The sequence below is a fragment of the Podarcis melisellensis genome (assembly GCF_964234715.1).
Source record: "Podarcis melisellensis genome assembly, chromosome: 5".
NCBI classification, from domain to species: domain Eukaryota; kingdom Metazoa; phylum Chordata; class Lepidosauria; order Squamata; family Lacertidae; genus Podarcis; species Podarcis melisellensis.
In genome coordinates, this window is record NC_138537.1 from 34,009,118 (window position 1) to 34,029,989 (window position 20,872).

The window sequence follows — 20,872 nt, forward strand, 5'->3', positions numbered from 1 at the left end:
GATATGTCTTAAATGTACAGTGTGTGAGCAGTCATAGAATTTGTTGTGGACCATGACTGGTTTGCTTAAAAAACAACCACCCCAAAACAGTTTATATTGTCCTTTCCTGCTGCACATTAAATTGCTTACAAATCTGGGTGGGTGGGGGAGAATAGCTATAGGTGTAGGCTGTTAAAATAAAGGAAGAGGGGTCTCCTAGACCAGTAAACACTCCCTTATGTGAGCTTCAGCAGGTTTTTAAACCCCTGTTCATTTCCCCCAAGCCTCTTTCGATTGTACCACACCTGTTCTTACATTCTGTGTGCTGGATAGCTTTTCAGAGACTGGAAGGCATTATGTTAGAACCGTCACTGCCTCAGGCACACAACTTAAAACTTCTGACCGAACAGGTTTCTGCAGCATTACTAAACCTGTAAAACAGATTTGTACAGAGACCATAGATGGATAGAAATACGGGCGTACCATTGGTGAACATACGGCTATCATGCTACTTTAAGTATCTGGAAACTCACCAGCCTCGTCCTTTCAGTCTTGGATTGAAGGAAAACCTCTCCCAAGTCACAAAGTGTATCTGCTCTTTCCTGCAACTGAATGCACATTTGACCTGGGAGTAAGACACTTCGAACGCAGTAGGTTTTACTTTCGCATTGGAGCAGACTGCACACACCGGGGGAAATGCTCTTTATATATGCTCAGAGGCCCTGCTATTTATTTCCAAACAGGATGACGGGTTGAGATGTGTCACTAAAAATTGCTGCTGAATTTCCAGGGTCTGCTGCTGCTTTCTGAATTTTTATTGCAGATGCGATTTAACAGTTAAAGCATTGCTAATCGCTGATTAGAGACTAATGTGTCTAAGCCCGTACAGAAACTGTTCAATAAAGCCGTGTTCTGTGAGGGAGAGTTCTTTCGACTACGTTAACGCTAAGAATTTTGAAATCTGACGAAATCCCACCTAATCCAGCATTCTTTGCAAAGAGAGCCAGGTAGAGCACCGTAAAATGTTCAGCGATCTCACTGTAACCTAGAGCATGTGCAGATTTCAATCTCGCATAGCACATGTATCTTTGGGGATATTATTATTATTATTAGGTCAAGAGCCTGGAAAGGCTTTCACATAGCTTAACCACGCCCTACGATTTACGAAGGAAAGGCCGCGCCCGCCCCCCTCCCCCGGCGTCTGCCCATGCTCAGAGGCATTCCTTTCCCCCATTGTCCCCGATCTCCTTCGCGTTCCGAGAACATTGGCCGGCGTTGAAGGGCGCCTGGCAGGCCCGAGGGCTGCGGCGTCGGCTGCGCGGATCCCGCCAGGCCGCAGGGGGCAGCCGCGAGTCGCCTGCCGAGCTGGGCGCGGGGCTTTCTCCAGCTCCGTCGCAGCTGCTCGTCGGGTCAGTAGTATCCGCCGCCGGGCTGGGAAGGGAAGAGGAGAGCGAGAGCGAGCGAGAAGGGAAAGGAAGAGCAGGGGCCGCTGCGCAGCCAGGACCGCGGGGCGGGGGAGGGGCCAGCCAGGCCGACACCGAGCGAGCCGAAGGCCGTAGGCGAACCCAGCCGGGGAGAGGAGCGCCGGCCGAGGCCCACACCGAGAGCCGCCGCAGCACCACCACGACGCCGACTGGGTGGGGGTAGCCGCCGCTGCCGCCGCCTGCCTGCTTGCCAGCCACCCGGCCCGCCGCGGAGCGAAGGTACTGCCGGGGCCTTGAGGGCCGCAGCTCGCCGTGTTGCGGCGCCTGAGGAGGCCTTTCCGAGGGAGCCTTGGCGCTTCGGCTTCCCGGGCGCGGGAGGCGTTGGCGGCCAGGAGGAGGGGGGGTCCTCTGCCTGTGGAGCTCGGGGCCCGGGGCCCTTGAGGCCTCCTCGGCCCCCGCTGGGTGGCTGCGGCCGCTTGACCCTCAGGGTGTGTCCTCGGGATGCCTCGACACGGGTTCGGCGGCCCCTGACGTGCCCTGCTGGATGGAGGCGGATTTCTTCCCCTCTCCGCCCCGCCTTCTTCCTCTCTCCTTTATTATACCTTCCGCGCCCGCGGCTGAAGTGCGCGGCTCCAGCCGACCTTTGTGATTGTGGCCGCCGAGCCGGGAGTCGGTTAGGGGAGGGACGGAGGGAGGGCGGAGGTCGGGGGTGGGAAGCAAAGGGGTCCCTGCGAGGCGCCTTGGCGGCTCCTGCTCGGGGGAGGGCATTGTTGTCCTTGTGGGGCTCCAGGAAAACTTTGCTTCGCCTTGGGGATCCTCCGTCGGCGCTGGGAGAGGGAGGAAAGGAGGGACCTCCTCGAATCCGGAACTGCTGCTAGTTCGTTCTCTTTCTTTCTTATTTTTTTAAAGGCAGCCTTTTGGGGCTTTGAGCGGCCAGAGTCTGTCGTCAGGTTAGTTAAGCCGGTTTCTTGGTGGTGCAGGAATGAAAGCGTATTTGCTTTTCTCTTGCAAAATTGCCCTGTACGCAAAGGGCCCCGGTTTGCGTTCATGCAGCTACTACATAAATCAATCTAGCGCTTCTTGGTTGCTAGGTTGTTTTAATAAATACCGTAGATGAGTAGGCCTGTGCCTATTTTTTTAAAGCCGGAATATCGCAGTAGTAAATAATGAGATTGAGGGTGAATCACAAGGTTCTTTGTATACAGCAATTATCCTTCCTCTGGTAAACTGATTTGATCTGGTCTAATGCATCCCTCTTGAAAACTCGGACAAATGGTGCTAGCTGCTCTGCAAAAAAATATGTACCTATATGTATCCTGTACATACAGGGTGTTTCTTTTTAAAGATTTTTTTTGAGTTTTGCACAGAGTGATATTTTTTATCTGTTTTGCAGTTTGTAAACCTGGAGTTTCTGAAAATATACTGCTAAGTAACATTGGGTCTAAAGTCCCATATAAGATTTGTTTCTGGAGAAAATGCAGCTACTTTAGACAACATTTCTGTTCCAAATGGTAATAAGAGAAATGAACTAATATGATGGACAGAAGTAGTATTTTAGGTTGGCATGTTCATAATCTGGTCTACAGCCAAATTGGTTTAAAGTACTTGGGTCAACCGATTCCATTTTATAGAAGAGTTCTCTGGATTGGGTTATACTATAAAATTTTAAAGACGTAAAATGCTCTTGTGGAAAAGAGTGAAGCATCAGACCATTAGGTCACCTGCAATATGTTTGGAATATGTTTCCTCTTTCGTTTTGAACTGCATGAATCAACTTAAGAGTATAAACATGACTCAAACTCTCTAGTCCAGGTATCATCAACCTTTTCAGTTCCAGGGTCCGCTTTTAACATATACATGCATTTGGGGACCTATTTCTTAATCTTTTACCATATATTTGAATGGTAGCAGTGCTCCTGTTGTGACCCACATTGGATTAGGTCCCAGTCCACTGGTGGGTCCTGACCCACCAGTTGAAGACCAGTGCTGTAGACCCTGCAAAAGTGACCATAAAGCCCAGTGGTTGGGGACATTTTTTTGATACTGGCTGAGGGTCCAGCATGACAAATAATTGCACCTGGTAGTAATGAGAGACTGATAACAAGGGCCTCCAGTGCAAGACGAAGGTGAATGAGGAGTGGAATTATGTGGTTGCAAGCAATTTAGCTTGTTGAATGTTCATTATAATTACTTGGGGAGTGGACAAAAGCATTTCCAACACTGGGCTCTTATACATTTTTATCAATCAAGCTTATGTACTGGTTTATATTTATAGTAGAATTTTTTTTTAATAATCCGTTAATGATGGGATTCATGCTCTGGAGAAAATTTAACTGAATTGTTGAGGAAATTGTTGCTTTTGGCTCTTCTTAAAAAAAACCTAAATTACTTATTTCTTTAATCTGTGGAATTTTAACAGAAGAGAACAGTTTCTGCACAGACAGATCAGTTGTTATAAACAGGTATATTAGAAACCACCTGTTTTTTAACACAGTCCTATTAAGTTGTCCATAGCAGCTGTTCAGAATAGTAGCCTTAAATTTGACTCTGCTGAAATAATTTTATCAGGAACATCTTTTATACTTGGTTGAGGTTCATGTTGTCAGTCTTTGGGAAGAACACAATGTAATATTGTAGCTTTGGAATATAGGCTCCTAGTGTTACATTTATGGGTTCCATTTCTGCACAGAGTTAGGTGATTAAATTTCTTTGACTTCAGCAAGATTCAGGCGAATCCGTAGGATAGTAACTTTGCGAATTATAGCAGAACCACATAACACTTGCTTGTTATTATTGAAGATGAATTTTGTCAATTTTTTTTTAGTGTTTGTCTGGCAGAACAAGTAGGTGTTTCTCCTATGGCACAAAGTCATTATATTATAAATCGGTCAATTGGCATAGTATTTTGCATCTCCAGTTGTAATGTTTCCCAATAGTGATAGTAATAATAATGTAATTGTGGTATTTGAGTACAGATCCTGAAATGTTAAAGTGATGTCTGTCTGACGTGTTCAATAAGTTCTCAAATTTGCTAAGTGGAAATGAAAAACATCCAACATTATGTTGTTTTAACATTGGCTGGGATCTGTAGATCCCTATGTGTACACCCTTCTAGCCTCATGGAAAGCTGTTCTGGATAATCTGATGACCTTTTGGTGCAACTTTTCAGGGGATAGCCTTTGGATCTCAACCATTATTTGTTCTGTTTCTGTACATGTCTGTTTTCCAATATACACAAATTATACAGTGAACAACAGTTAAATGTTGTGCTTTGTTCAAAAGAAGTTTAACCTATATGTTCATTGGTTATTCCTGTGTTACATGAAAATATGGTTTCTTAAGAGTGTTTTTCTTATTATCACTTTCAAACCCAGGGCTACACCTTCTGTGAAGTTATGTCAAGAATGCCCCACCTCTGAAATGTCTAGATTCCTAATGTGTTTCATTGAAAGTGGAAAGGCAGTTATTTTTCACATTATAAAATGGCTTACATTTTTAATGTTGGGTCCCTATTAAATTGTGCTAATAAAACTATTGCTTTACCTTTAATCTGACTGTGTAATAATTTCTGTTTTAGTTCTTTAAGAATCCTAGTAGCATCCTCACAAGCTTATTCATGATTCAAACATTACTACAGTACTGATTAAAAGGAGTAGTAAGGTTTGATTTTGTATGACATTATAAACTTGCTCAAGGGCTCTGGAAGATTCAAGTCCTATGACAAATCAATTCTAATTTCAAGTCACATTGAAACTAGATCCCATTGATGTTGGGAGTACATGCTACTGCTGCAGGTATTAGTAATGATGGTTCATTACTTTAGGTTTTGTGGCGTGGTAGGGAAACACAAATCACATTTTTCAACAGAGAGAGATACCAGTATGGTTAAGATTGTATGATCAACTTTCCTTCAACCAAAGCAGTGTTATAAACTCAGGTACTGTATATAAGCTAGGCACTAAAAGGCTCCTTAAATAAAGGTTACATTTGCCAAAATGGAATGTCTAGTTGCCATTTGGGGGCAAGGCAGCTCTAAAGTTGTATTTTTCAATATGGCTTTTTGGTTCCCAAAATTCATTCTGATTGTGCAGATAAAAATATAACTGATAGAATTTTATAGTATGTGGTATTAGTGTGTGAAAACAGTCAAGGTCCAATGATCCCCAGGCATGCATATCCAGGTGGTGGTGTCAGGCGCCATCCTGGCTCTCAGACATCTTCATTTGGTCACAAGTGGTCAGTAAGCCAGGTGCAAAATTATCCTGGCTCATTTCTAGAACTGATGCAGAGAACATCACCACTGAGGATTGTGGCACTTTGAAGACTAATAGTCGCATCCTATGTTAGCTGCCCGTAACCAAAATGGACTTCTGCTGGTGCAGGACTTCCTCACTTCCCTGCAGACCCCCCCCCCAACTACTCTTAGGGGACTCAATGGAGCAGATATGGGGAGGGTCTCGGAAGCAAAGAGGGAATTTTGTTTCATGAGCACTAGTTTGCTTATTGAACGTTGGCTGTCACTCTAAAACAGTATTGAAGAACCTGGTGCCTTGCAGATGTTTTGAACTGCAACTTTTACTAGCCCCATCCAGTATGGATCTGGTGGCTAAGACTGATGGGAGTTGTAGTTCAAAACATATGCAAGATACCTGGATGGCCATGTCCTACCCCAGGCATAAGCAAACTCAGCTCTCCAGATGTTTGGGACTACAATTCCCACCATCCCTAGCTAACAGGACCAGTGGGGAATTGTAGTCTCAAAACATCTGGAGGGCCGAGTTTGCCTATGCCTGTCCTACCCTACAGATTCATTGTGGCATCGGATCAGATGACATATGATGCAGTGTCACAAGACTCTTTTTGCTCCCGTAGCTGAACACTGATACCTCTCAGGAATTTTTCCAGAAAATAGCTGTCCTGAGTTGTATGTGTGTGTGTTTTCTTCTTTGCTTATGTTCCCACTTGTTAGTGTTGTAACAAGATTAATAATTGTAGAAGAGCCAGAAATAACCTGCTGCTGTGCAGTAATTCTTTAATTTGTCTTTTAAAGGGGGGGAGCTTTAAAAAGAAAATCAAAGATAGCAACATTTAGAACTTATTTTAAAAACAGCGCACATCTTTTGTTCAGGAAATAATTGCAGAATAAATAAAGCTGTCTTAAGTAGTTAGTAATCAATTCACTCATTGCTATTTTTCACAACTACTTAGGATACTTAAGCTGCTCCTTCTTAGAATCGGGCAACATTTGCTGCATCTATAAATAAGCGTGTTGAATACAATATGGCAAGTGCAGCCCTAGCACTAGGCCGCAGAGTATGAAGTTACAGGCAGACACACCAGTGCAAATGTTTAGGATATAGTTGCCAGTTTCCCTAACCATCCTTAAATAATTTTAAGACAGTCTTACTATGAATAGCACCACTCACTCCTTTTAGTAATTTCGTTTAAAACATCCATTGTGACCCTCAGTCTCCTAGAAGGAGATTTTAAGCTTGGCAGTAGAATATCTTACTTGATTGCATAGAGCTGGCTGATGCAAGGTGTGCCATACTATTGTTGCTCTCTGGTTTATAACTGTAAAACGCAGATGTGCATGCAAAGTTTAAAATTGCCTCTGAATTCCTTGGGGCATGTCCTCAAACAGAACAGTTTTGAAAAGTTCCTCTCTAATTAGATTTCAAACTCAGTGTTTGACCTTGTATAATCTTGTTGTTGCACCAGAATGGATGAGGGTGTGGGTAGATTAATGTGCTGCACGTGCAGCATGCTTAAATTTATTAATAAAAATAAATTTCCCTTGAGTGGGAAAGAGGCTGGCATTTATACCACAATAAAAGTGGAATGTGAAAAAGAATATAGGAAGTTGAGTTGGAAATGGCAAGTTATTTAATTTTTTAAAATTCATAGGTTGGGGCGTAAGAATTGCTCCCCTGCATCTTCTGGAAAGCCACTCTGTAAGAGCCAAGGGATGGTATTAAATATATGGAGGGGGTATATCTGGAAGTTTGAAACCACCATTCATTAAGTGCTAACAAAATTGTTGTTCTTTTATGCAATCAACCCTTAGGATATTACTGAATTTTGACATTTCAGTCCTGGATGTGCTTATTGAAATGTTTGAGTAAGCACATTTAGGGCTGTTTTACAATCTGAACCTCGAAGTCACTGCAGTAATGTAAGTTTGGGACTAGTAGTGCTATGTTGTAGTAGCTAACAGATGTGCCCTGTGTAAGAAGAGCAAAAGGATGGGGCTTTGCCACAGTTCCAGCAATATCCAGAAAAACTAATATGGGTGCTGTCGGTTAAGACTGGAAACAATTCAAATTACATACAGACAACTATGCGAGTCCAGCCCTTTGTGAACTATTAAAATGGGACAGAGCAAAGCAGGATAGATTCCCATTTGCATAGGATTCTATTATAAATATATCAGGAGTAAGCTATGTTTTTGCTGTCACAGAGGCACATAACTTACTTTCTGTGGGTGACAAAGGCTGGCTCAGGTGCTCTGAATTTCAGCACATTGCCATTCAGTAATTAATACAGTGGTACCTCAGGTTACATACGCTTCGGGTTACAGACTCCGCTAACCCAGAAATAGTGCTTTAGGTTAAGAACTTTGCTTCAGGATGAGAACAGAAATCGTGCTCTGGTGGCGTGGCAGCAGCAGGAGGCCCCTTTAGCTAAAGTGGTGCTTCAGGTTAAGAACAGTTTCAGGTTAAGAACGGACCTCCGGAACGAATGAAGTACTTAAGTACACTACCACTGTAGTGTGTTACAGGGGACATGTGAATTGAATCACATTGTACAATACAAATATACATATCTATTTTCTCTTTTAAATCCTTATATTTAAATTTTAGTTCCATGACTTGTAGAACATTATTTTAAAGCTAGTTTCATGCATTGTGATATGAATATAATTTTAGTACAGGCAACTCCTGTTTTTCACACCTTCAAAGAATGTGTGACTGCACATGTGCGCATTGCCACATTGCCTGTATATCATCGAAATATGTTGCATCTCATGAGCATTATCAGGCAAAGAAAAGACTATTCTCTACATCTAAGTGTTGTCAGAAGAATCTCTCAACTACTCAGTGTCATGTCTATACTAACATTATGCAGCCCCATAAATCTTAATTGTTTGTTTTTTTATTGGACTGGCTGTTATTGACAGTTATTGGGAATAGGTTCCCTCTTTTACCCTCACTAGCCAGCCGATACTTCTCTGGATTAGGATAATACTTCTCTGGATTAGGTTAATACTGACTAGATCTGAAACCAAAGATTGAAGCTGGTAAGCAAATCCTGATCATTTAAGAGGGAATCTGGTTAGATTAACCAAAGTTAATGTTGCTGTAAGGGCATGGAAATGTTTTTCTTTTCTTTTCTGGAGGAGGAACGGGGGAAAGGAGCATGTGATCTAGTGGCCCATTCTAGATCACTTAACTATGGGGCCATGCAGAGGCACACACACCAATACATGATATTTTAGGGCTTTGGTGCTATGCATCAGTTATTAAAAAGCTAAAATGCACGATAAATGAAATATTTCACAAATGTGTATATAGTTGGTGTGCCCTCCTAGTTAGCAAATATGAACAAAATATAGTGCAGAGGTCCTATTTAACTTGTAAATCAATGTTCTTTATTATCATTACTGAAGTATAAATAGAATGCTGGACCAACATCAACATTTTAAGCTGAGGTTTTCCACTTGGTGATTTAAATCTTGATTTATATTGCTAGCTTAAATCAGTCCCCCAATGTTGTATAAATGAACAGATTCAGAATTAAGCCCAAAGGGGAGCAGCCAACTAGTTCGTACAGAAATAACTACAGCACTTTCTCAAACATATGTGATCTATTTTGGAGGCATCAAGATGTAATTTTCTCTCATACCAGTCATACCCTACTTCAGCTTTAAAATGTGAGGAAGCAGATTAAGCTTTGTAACCTACTGCATAATTTTAACAAAAACATATGTAATATTAAAAGTACTTGGGCTGTATATAAGCTAGCTAAGACTGCAATACTAAGCATAGTTTCTAAGCAGTAAACTCCACTGCGATTTACTTCTGAGCTAATATGCACAGGAATACTCTGCATAAAAGGGCCTTTTCGGTCTTTAGACATCTCTAAAAAGTTGTAATAGAAAAGTATATATTGCACCATGAAAAGCAAAATATGTGGTAATTTAACTTACTCTTCCCAGGAGGAAAAGTAATTGATGTTGAAAACAAATGTATAGATTTGGGCTGTGCCCAAATTAAAGAAATTTAACGACTTAATCTTATGGGTTTCAGCCTATTCATTGATTAAACTTGTAGAAGAGTAAAACATATCTGAGGTCAGAAATAATGGAGTTGTAGGAGGCATCATCTGATATTCAGCCTTGTTAATCAGAAGTACTTTTTTAGTCTATTGAGAGACCTTTGAATAATCTTACAGATTAATCTATTAAGCATTGCATCACTAATGCAGGTATGTTTTAGAACTACTGGGGGAGGAGTAGAGGGGATTCCTTTCCCCAAGAGTTCTTAACTGATTCTTAAGGCTGCTATACTTTTTTTAAAAAAAAAGTCTTAAGAAGCACTCTGCACATGTGCAGAACCTTCCATTCTGAACTGCAGAAAAAATTCTTAGCAAAACAACATCAATTTATCTTGCACCTGAACCTGGGAAAATTCATAATTTGAACCTGGTAATTACATGGTTGATACTGTCTCTAGTCGATTATTAGACTGTGGAACGGCAGCAGCACAACATAGCCAAGCCCAAGGGCCCTCCTTATCTCTGAGTGTCACAGACTTGGTCTTGCCTGTGCTACTTGTCCTGCAGGTTGGGCATCCATTCTTTGTGTCATATGACATACATCCACATTATTTTGCTGCTGTTAGAGCACTCTTTCATACCTTAATAAAGAATCTCTCTTGTGTGTCTTTGATGCTGTACAGGTGTTTTAAGAAACGAGGTAGATTATCTGTAGTTTCAGTAGTGAAGAGGGAGACTGGGAAGAGATTCAGGCTGCAATCTGACCCCAATAATAAGTTCAATAGGACTTACTTTCTGGGCTGACAGGGATTGTCCTTTGAAATACAGTCATATCTCAGGTTACAGGTGCTTCAGGTTGCACGTTTTCGGGTTGCGCACCGCGCCAAACCCAAAGGTAACGGAACGGGTTACTTCCGGGTTTCGGTTCTCATGCATGCGGAGAAGCGCTAAATCACGCTTTGCGCATTCGCAGAAGCGCCAAATTGCGACCCGTGCATGCGCAGAAACGGCACTGCGGGTTGCGAACGTGCCTCCCACACAGATCACGTTCGCAACCCGAGCGTCCACTGTACATAAATCTTAACAGAAATGGAGAACCTTTGGACTCATCATATCAAGCCATTGGCCATGCTACCTGGAGCTGATGGAAGCTGTGGTCTGGAGGGCCACATATTTTGCTTCAGAATGTAATATTTTTAAAGAACCACCCCCCCAGTGGATATTGTGTTTTGATCCATTTTTACATTTTGCACTAGTATTTCTGTATACAGTATAGTGCCACTGAAAGCCTGTATGGCCAGTGTAGTGGAATGCCAGTTTGCCCAGTCAGAATACAGTACTTATTTGGAAACTGCCCTGTGGTTGGTTACTTGTCTGAGTGATCCTGAGTTGTACCATATGATTCTGTTATGAGCAACTTCTCTAATGTGTTGGTTGGCCTGGATATTGATAATATAGTATAGTTCTGAATACTGAAAATTAATGACTATCGTATTCAGCTTGGTAACAGACTTGGAGCTATTGTCCACCAATTGCTCTGCTCACCTGTATCTATTCTTCTGCTGTTACATTCAAGACAGACAGATGCCAACAACAACAACCACAATGTTGTTACCTACTCCCCTCCTGAGGGGCTGTTCAAGGTGCCTGTCAAGCATGGGGGGCAGTGGAGCCACAGTGGGGATGTCAGCACTTCTGTAACACACATGGCAATGGCTTAATTTATGATGTCAGTAATTGTGATATCAGTCCAGATACACCTGTAGCCTTGAGTCAATTGTTTGCCATAGGTAGTGAGAAAAATGCTGAATTATAAGGCAGTGTGACATAACTAAAGCAGTGATGTGTTGTTGGGATGGCAGTGTGTATTTCTTTGCTTTGAAATGAGCAGTGTTTGCAGTTTAGACATCTGGCTCCAGGATGTCTAAGGAAGCTGAGAAATTCTGCCTCATGTCCAAAACTTGAAAGATGTACTGTGTAACTCAGTGACAGGGGGTACTTTTGAAGCAACCTGTCTAATTCTGGCACATAGACTTTTAAAAATAACAAATACGTGAAACAATGTGGAATTTGTGGCATCTTCTTTGGCACCAAAGACTCCCAAGTTGTCCTTTTGCTCCCTGAACGCAGAGAAAGATCAATTTGCATTTACCTATTTAGTTGGACTCTGACCTCAGCAGTTACAAGGAAACTTTTCTTCTTGCATCCCTCCCCAACCCTGACATGTAGCTCTATTAGATCTTCATGGCACATCCATAATCTGAAAGAAAACAAACCAAAAAAACTAACTCATTTTTCTTGTTTGTTTTAAGTTCTGTTTCCTTTGCCGTTACACAATAACCACTTGGGAGAATTCAAATTATTATGAAACTACATCTTGTACTTCCTTTCCACAATATTTCTGATATCAGGCATGTCAGTGGGAAACTGCCTCTTCTCTGTAGTTAATAGGGTTGGAAGAATGTCTTAGGAGCTTGCAAAGTATTTCAATTTCTAGATAACATTCCATTTTTTCTGCCCCAGGGAGTTCAATTTCTAATATTATTGAGGCAGTTTTACTAATATATTCTAAAAGGGATTTTGGGAATTGAAGACAGTAAGTGTTAGACCATTAATTCTACTATTTGGGGACTCTGGAATGCTTTTTCCTGTGAATGGGATAGCTTGAGTAGTCATAGAAGAATCCCATTTCAAAGTTAGAATGATTTTTTTTTAATGTGCACTTTCTACAGTTGATAATGTGAGTGCTTAACCTTCATTGGCCAAGTGTATCTTTGCTTTTTCTTCCAAGTACACAACTGTGAGGTGTTAATTTCTGTTGGCCAAGGCATCTGGTACCTTCATTTTGCAACTTCTGGTGAATGCTGAAGATGCACCTTAAAGTGTATGTTTTTAGGATCCTCTGTAATTATAAGTTGTTTTAAACTGTTTTTAATGTTGTGCTTTAATGTTTTACCTGCCCTTGGACCTTGGTGTAAAAGGTGGGCAATAAATTAAAAAATACTAATAGTAGTAGTCTCTCACCCTAGGGCTGAGCCTCATCATGGTGGTTATAAATTGAGAGGGGTTGGCACCCCTGGCCCCATTACTCCTCCAAGGGATGACTCTTTGGAGGTGGTGATGTGTCACCCATGGCAGGACTTACTCTTATGGGCAGATACCTGAAGAAGCTTCCTTAGACTGCCCCCTGCCATGTCTCGTTCAGCACTCGAACCAGCTTCATTTCAAACACCCAGTTCCAGGCTACATTGGCCTTAAAGTGTTTCCCAGGAGGACGAAGGGCTGAAAGGGCTCCCTCAACGCACAGTTCTTTCTGTGGCCTCTGCACGCCTCTTCCAGCGGTGTAATGGGTGCTGGTTACCCAAATTGCAAATGTGTAGGATGGAAGAGATAAAATATGTATATTTATAAGATTGTGCCTCATGATGATTCTTAAAAAGGCTGTAGAATTTTTCATTCAGAAATTACCGCACACTGTGTAATACACCTTGAGTTCACCTGACTGGATCTTCTAGATCCCCCTTGCTTCTGATCTTACTGAGTGAGACCTATGCTATCCAGCATTTGAAAGATCAGAGCTAGTTCCTTGAATAGTGCTGGGAACCAAATTGGCACATGTAATTTCCGTAAGTTGAAGGCTGTACTGCAAATGTCATTAAACCACAGATTACTTCCTTGTCTGCCAATATATGCTTGTGCTGCTTGTCTGTATCATATCAGTGGTGGGGTGGGTAGGGGGGAGAGAAACTTAATTTACAAAAGCTTCCTGAGTTGCCTAGAGTTGATTCTTGCATGCCACAGGCAAAGAAAGTGAATGGCTTTTACAGGGTGGAGCTGACTGTGTTGATTTGTCCTTACCTTGGGCATGTTGAAGCTTCTGAACAGGATGACAGCCCCGCATAGAATGCACTCAGCTTCTAAGGTTACACATGTATGGGTGGTGGTTGGTAAACTGGCCACATCCCTTCTTATCAGATGAAACTGATAGAATAAGTCGTGACCGTAGCTGCCACTTGAGCATTAATTGGCTGTGCCAGGTCTAATCCCTTTCCCAGACTGTAAATCTGATATATCAAACAAAATGAAAGTAGTCTGTTACTGGTTCAGGATCCAAATTGTTGCTTGTTGTTTGCTAAGGACTCTGTAAAGTACAGTAGTCTCATTTACGTACATCTCTTATGCATACATTTTTTTCTAGATCAAAAAATAACCATCCAAAGCTGGTATTCTGTGCTTGTACCTTATAATACTTTGCTTAGCACACCACCTGTTACTCCAAAAAAGGCTGGAGATTTGGAAGATTTTGAAGGATAGGTGAGTTGAAAAGCATAGAGAGATTGCTTTACAGTGGTACCTCAGTTTATGATCTTACTCTGTTCCAGAAGTCCGTTCTTAAACTGAAACCATTCAGGTGCGCTTTCCCTAATGAGGCCTCCCACTGCCAGTGCCCTTCCACCGTAAGGTTTCTGTTCTTAGACCAAGGTAAAGTTTGTAGACCGAGGTAAGCCTCCGGTTTTGTGGAAGTTTGTAACTCGAATCGTTCGTAAACAGGGCTGTTCTTAAACTGAGGTACCACTGTATTTGTAAATATGGATTCCAAATGCCAAGGCTTCTGCAACAGTAGCAGTGGCAAAAACAAAGCGGCAACACCCTATACAATATTAGTAAATGCAGGTGTTATTTATTTTGTTAGAAAGAAGCCTTTTTTAAAGACACACACAGGGGCACACATTTTGCTTCTGATGTTTGCTGGATGAGAATGCAAATATAAATTGTTATAGGCAACATAAGTTTTTATCGCATCATGTCACTAGTTCTGCTTTTAAGATTAATTCTGCCATTTTACTATGTGTTTTTGTTGTTTTGATATAAATAAATCAAGATGCGCAAGCTTAGGTGCATGTGGCAGGAGCATTCTTTTCTCAGCTTCCACTTTATGCAGAAGTGGTACAGTCCCTTTTGCCCTTGGGGAAAGATAAAAAAGGACTCTATGCCTTAAGTTACAGTTCACCTTGTGGCGCATTCCAGTTCTGTGATCTTGCAGTTCTGTATTTCTGAGTTCCTTTGGACTAGTGTCTCATGCTTTCTGTTCCTGATGCTTGACTGTATCATCCAAAATAGAACTTTTGCATCACTCCCTGTTGTGAGATATACAGGTTTCCCAAGTGAGGACAGCTTACGTGTCACGTGGGAACAGAGGCGGGGCAGGAAGAGAGATGTAAAAAATTATTTTAGGTGATAAGGGAAGTGGGGGGAACAAAAAGCATAAAAATAAGGCTGTGAAGTGATCCTAACAGTTCTAAGCTTGGTTCCGTGCTTGAGTACCCATTTTCCCCTGAATTTCAGATTCTCCTTTTTTATTGGCACCAATCCCCATTTTGCTCCTACCTAAGCAAGGTCAGTCTGTCAGATTAGTTAGAAATGTTGTGTAACTGGAAGAACTTGCAAGTTATCAGTGAATTGCACCTGCTTGCAATTCCATCACCAAAAAATAAAACCGAAAAGCATGTAAGATTTCAGTAAATGTTTCCTAGTCCATGTCCAGTGCAAAGGAATATTTGTGAACATTTCTGCTGGTTGGTCTTTTTAGCTAGTAAAACGAGTAGCAAGGTACTCAGAGGCCGATCTGAACTCTCCTTACAGTTAGAATGGGCTATATCTGTCATTGGGACTACTCTTCAACCAAAGAAAGGACCAGTATCTATCAGTTAACTTCTTTCAGTAGAAACAAACTCAGATTTGTCAATGGCCTGGTTAAATGATTAATGATTATTCCACAACTGGTTCTAGCAGTAATGGTTTGGTTGCAATTTGTGCTGGAGCATTCATGTCTGATTCCTTAGTTCTTAAGTAAAAAAAGAAGCAAACATCTTTTTTTTGATAGCCTGCCTCTCAGAGCTATTTTTTACTCTGTAGTGGTTGAAGTACTAACCGCAACCTAATGAAATACACATGTATAATTAAGAAGTTTAACACCCCCATTTGCTCTAGATTAGAGTGTGATCATCTAGTTCACTGCACTATGTATGCTTACCTAGGAGTAAGTCATAGTGAACTTAATGCTGCTTACTTCTGAGTAGACTTGCACTGTGAATTAGTGTTCAAACCTGAGAAATTATTTTTACTTGCATTCAGAACCCAAGGAGAGATTGACATGGTATAGTTCCTTAGGGAAAAAATTCCAGAGAACCACCATCTTATGGACAGCTTCTTAATGTACCACTGCAAGATCTTGGTAGTTCAGACAAGTTTGAGACATTAAAAGTTAATCCATATTTGTGATTTGTTCATAGTTTTCAACTTCACATTTTGAAGTAGGTCTACAGCTCTCAAGCTACTATCTAGTAATGCTTTTTGAAGAGATTTTTTTGGTCATACCAAGGCCAATATAATCAGTATATTATGTATTTCAATTTAGTTGTCCTTTAAGTATTAGTTAATTGGATTACTTTAAAATACTGTTTTCTATAGTTTCATTCAGTTCACATTTTGAGCCAATTAAGATACTGAGTTTGAAACTTGCAGTTGGCAGTCTGCTTTTAATTAGTTGTGTGAAGAATTTGATAAGATCATATGAATGTGTATACCATTTTGTGAAGATTGAAAAACATATGGGAGAAGTCGTGATAAGATATTGAGTCATAATAGTACAATAGACCTGTCAAACTTTGGGTCAGATTATGCACATAATTTTTATACAGCTGATGACTTAACATATATGTCACAAAATGTTCTTATCATACTAAAATCCCATTAAATCTGAATGGTGCTTCCACCATTATGCCTATGATATTACATTTATGTCATGTATTTGTTAGATCCTTAGTTCATACATGTTTTTTTCTGTTCTGAAATGTCATATTCACTGGTCAAGTAAAAGTAGACTAGAAGCTGCTCTAGCTTCAAATGCTATAAAAGCCAAAGCAGATTCAATGCAAAAGATGGTAATTCACAAATGGCAGATTTTATTACATAAATAACTATGTCCTAAACAATATAATCTTTGATATATGGTTATCTTTCACTGTTCAAATGGCCAATTTTGTTCTGTGCCCAGCACATAAATTTGATGCCATCAAATGAGGGTTAGGCTATCATTTGATGTAGAAAATTATGGCTCTGTAACTTCTAGCAAGGTCAAAGTGATCTTGTCATAGTCTAGATTAGTTGGCTGAATGCAGCTATGGTTGTTAGTCACCAGTCTTTGCATTATTTGCATTCCTGCATGACAGGTGCCACATCAGTTCACACTTCCTGATGAGAATATCAGGTAGGTATGCTTTATGACAACCACGGGCTATGGTACATGTAGGAAGTATAGCCAGAGCTACCTAATTTGAGAGCAGAACTTCTTGGAAGCATCTGGTTTATGTGTTGGCAGGAGTAGTGTTAACTTGCATTTCCACTAGCTTGGTTGCAGAGTCACCACAGATTACAGCTGCACATGAAGACGAACCCTGAATATGTGCTGTGCAGTTATCAGAAGTTGTGGTAGGATTCTCATGTGAAACATGGATATTTCTTGTTTACTGTTGGGAGGCAGCATGCTTCTGAACACCAATTATTGAAAACCACTGAGGGGAGAGTTCTTTTGCACTCGGGTCCTGCTTGTAGGCTTTCTGTAGGCATTGCATCAACCACTGTGAGAACAGGATACTGGACTAAACGGGCCACTAGGCCTGATCCAGCAGACTCTTCTTATTTTCAAACTTCACATATTGGAAGTCTCTTGTTAGGCAGTTTCTGAATTTATTCAAGCACTCTTCACTGTGTACTGCAGTGTATAGAGTACTGTGTACTGTGTATAGAGTAGGGACAGGGAGCCTGTGGCCTTCCAGGTGTTTCTGTATTTCAGCTCCCTTCATCCCTGACCCTTGGACATGCTGACTGGGACTGATGGGAGCTGAAGTCCAACATCATCTGGTGGTTCATAGGTTTCCACCTTCTTTGCACAGATGAAACATAAAGGACTCCTGCAGCTGCTGGGACATCTTATATGGCATGGGGGTGGGGGCGATCAGTGAGTAAAGAAATTTTATCACATAGCTTTGAGTCTTCTATAATTCAGATGCCTTCTTAGCCTAGCTGAACATTCCTGATGTTGTATCACACTCGGTGAGTGGGAACACTTTCTCCCTATTCCTATTTTTTGTGATTAAAAGCTACGTATGGCATTCTGGCATTTTGTTTCTTTCAGGCTTCAATAGGAAAGTTCCTTGTTTTGGACCTGCATGTGTTAACTGCATGCAAAACAATGCAAGTGGGTCTGTATCCTCGCCAACAATGGCCACATGATAACCATGACCAGCAATCTCAAAGGCACTGAATACCATCATTGTGTCAGCATCGCCATCTGCCAGCTTAACATTTGAAGCTGGATGAGTAGCTGCTGTACTTGTTCAGTGGTGTTGTGCGTGCATTTTTCTTCAGCAGTGCCACTTTGTTTTAACTTTGATCACCACTTCGGTATCAGTCTTTACGTGTTGGCAACATGCGAGTGCTGCCAATCCACATTTCCTTACCTAGTTACTTACTGTAAATACGTACAAAGGTCCATAAATTTTGTGTGGCTCCCAAGGGGAATGATGGGTCTCAGTTGTGAGTTTGGGGGATGCTTGAAGTGCCTCTGCACCTCATTGCAGCCGTGAGGCAAGTGCTGCTTTCTGCCCCCATCCTAAGCTGATAGGTGGAAAACCAGCAAGTTCTCAGATTCATTATGAAGTTAGTGTGAGGTCTTTGCTGTTTTCCAGACTGGATCAGTGTGAGATGAAACTCGCCAGAAGTAAAACTGTTCACCATTGGCAAGCCCATTTGTAGTCCCCTGAATATATACTATTGATTATGTGAAGGAATAGCATATCACAGCTGCAGTTTAAAACTTCTGTGGCACGAAATATATTTTAAAAAAATAAAAAATTGTCCAGTAGCACCTTAGAGACCAACTAAGTTTGTTCTTGGTGTAAGCTTTTGTGTGCATGCACAACTTCTTCAGATACACGGATTGGTTCATTTTGGCAACAAAGTTGATCAAACAATTTTGGCACCTGAACTTGCTTCTTGTAAAATCATACACCAAGGGGAAAGCATCTTATTTGTTCTGATCTTGCAGATGACCAGACAGGAGTGTAGTGGGACTGGTACTCTCTTGTTTATACTGAGTACTTTTCAAGAGACAGTAGAGAGTGCCTCCAGGGTGAAGTCAAACCACTGTGTTAGTAGCAGCACCAAAGTGACCTCCTTGGGGCACAAGCCATGGCAGTGTGTATGGATGACGAGACCCTCCCTCTTGGCCTCACTGTGGTCCAAAGGAAAGCAGAGCAATCGTTTGGCACCAGATTGGCTGCAGGAGTTCCAGAAGGAGGTGTACAAGGCACCATCCAACTGTCTTAGGGACTCCACTTAGATTTGTGTAGGGTTTGCTCCTTAGCTTTTTCTTCTCCTGAAGATATCCTGCAAGGCAGCGGGGGTTTAGGATCAGAGTTTTTCTTCTCCTAGATGGACTACCTTTCCAGGTTGACGAGCCCTATCTGCCCCTCGTTTCCCTCTACAGCACATGCTGTAACTGCATCCTTGACCATTGTACCTACTATATCTTCACATTCAGGGGAAGTTCCTAACTCACCAAGGGTTTGAGACCCATCTTTACCCTTCACCTTGGTTTAGCCAGTATATGGGGTGTTAGGGGACACGTTGTGCTCCTTCTGGGATAGTTTTTCACCTTTGGTCCCCACCCTGCAGTGAGCTCTCACCTGTGGCTCCTAAAGGCTGTCAGCATGTGACAGAGTCCACAATCCTGTGTACAGACTATTACAAGAATAATGCTATAGAAAACAGAAGCTCTCAAGTGGAAGTAATTGTTATGTTAAAGTTTCCCATGGATTTAGTTGTTGGTAATTTATTTGTATGCCGTGTTTCCATTTTATAATAATTACTTGAATCTTCTTTTAACCATTCTACTGGGCTTGAAGAAAGGGTTCTAGGTTTAGATTTAACTGTATTATTTTGTTTAGATGGAATGGAATGTAGAGTTGCTTCCCACAATGTCATCCTTAGAACTAAATATAAAGCAGTTGGAGACAGATTAAAATTTAGCCCAGCACTAAGAATTACTCACACTCAGTGTACTTGCACTTCAGGTGTAAAAATGTTTAGAAATGAAAAATGTTAGAACTAGCAGTGCTGAATGGGAGTTAGTTTTCTGTTTCATTGTTACCTAGAAGAATATGGGTTGCAAAGTAGGGTTTATGCAGTCAAATGCCATAGTCTTGTGAATACAATCACCAACAATTCCTGAGATTAACAGTACTTTTTTCCAGTATGCCATTGTCCATTGCATTAAAAAATTACTCTGAGCTAATATTTCATTGGGGGCTAATTTAAATAGTGTCATATGGGAGTAAAAGGCATTACTTGCCATAACAGGTTTCAGTATAACTGAGTTGCTTTATCATGTACTGCAGTAAAGCCATGATCCTGCAAAGGCTTAAATCACATGCTTCACTGTGATCACACTAGCTCCTCTGGCTTCAAATGACTGGGTGAGTCATTCCTGAAAAAAGTACTGAATCCCACCCAAGGGTGTTGCTGGCAATCTTGAATATATTGCTGTCATGTTAACATGTTTAAGCAGGGATGGAGAGCCTGTGGCCCTCCTGATATTGTTATGACTCCAGTATGCATCAGCCCCAGCCAGCACAGCTAATGGTCAGGGATGATGGGAGTTATAGCTTGCAACACACTTGGAGAGGACCAAGGTCCCCATCCCTATTTTTTAAAGGATGAAAGGGGCCCTCCTAGCGACAGAACTTTAAAAATCATAACCAGCATTCAAAGACATGCACAAGTAATTATGCATAGTCAAATGTTTTTTGGGTTTCTATTTCTCAGGTAGCAGTCCTCATGTAACATGACAGGATCATACCTGCCACCGTACCACACACTGAGGTAATGTTTGAACAGTGGTACCTCGGGTTAAGTACTTAATTCATTCTGGAGGTCCGGAGCTGTTCTTAACCTGAAGCACCACTTAAGCTAATGGGGCCTCCTGCTGCCGCCACGCCGCCGGAGCACAATTTCTGTTCTTATCCTGAAGCAAAGTTCTTAACCTGAAGCACCACTTAAGCTAATGGGGCCTCCTGCTGCCGCCACGCCGCCGGAGCACAATTTCTGTTCTTATCCTGAAGCAAAGTTCT

The 20,872-nt window shown here is 41.6% G+C and overlaps 1 protein-coding gene across 2 annotated transcripts in view; it reads left to right on the top strand.

The window, feature by feature from the left end:
* Positions 1 to 1,486: 1,486 nt before the first annotated feature.
* Positions 1,487 to 20,872, top strand: part of CAB39 (calcium binding protein 39) — a 49,002-nt gene continuing 29,616 nt past the window's right edge. The window contains exon 1 of one of the 2 annotated variants that reach the window (XM_081910540.1): positions 1,487 to 1,682. The gene's annotated coding sequence lies outside the window, so the exon portion shown is untranslated. Of the gene's footprint in view, positions 1,683 to 2,331; positions 2,354 to 20,872 lie in introns of those variants that run through there. The other variant, XM_081910542.1, reaches the window with a different exon arrangement.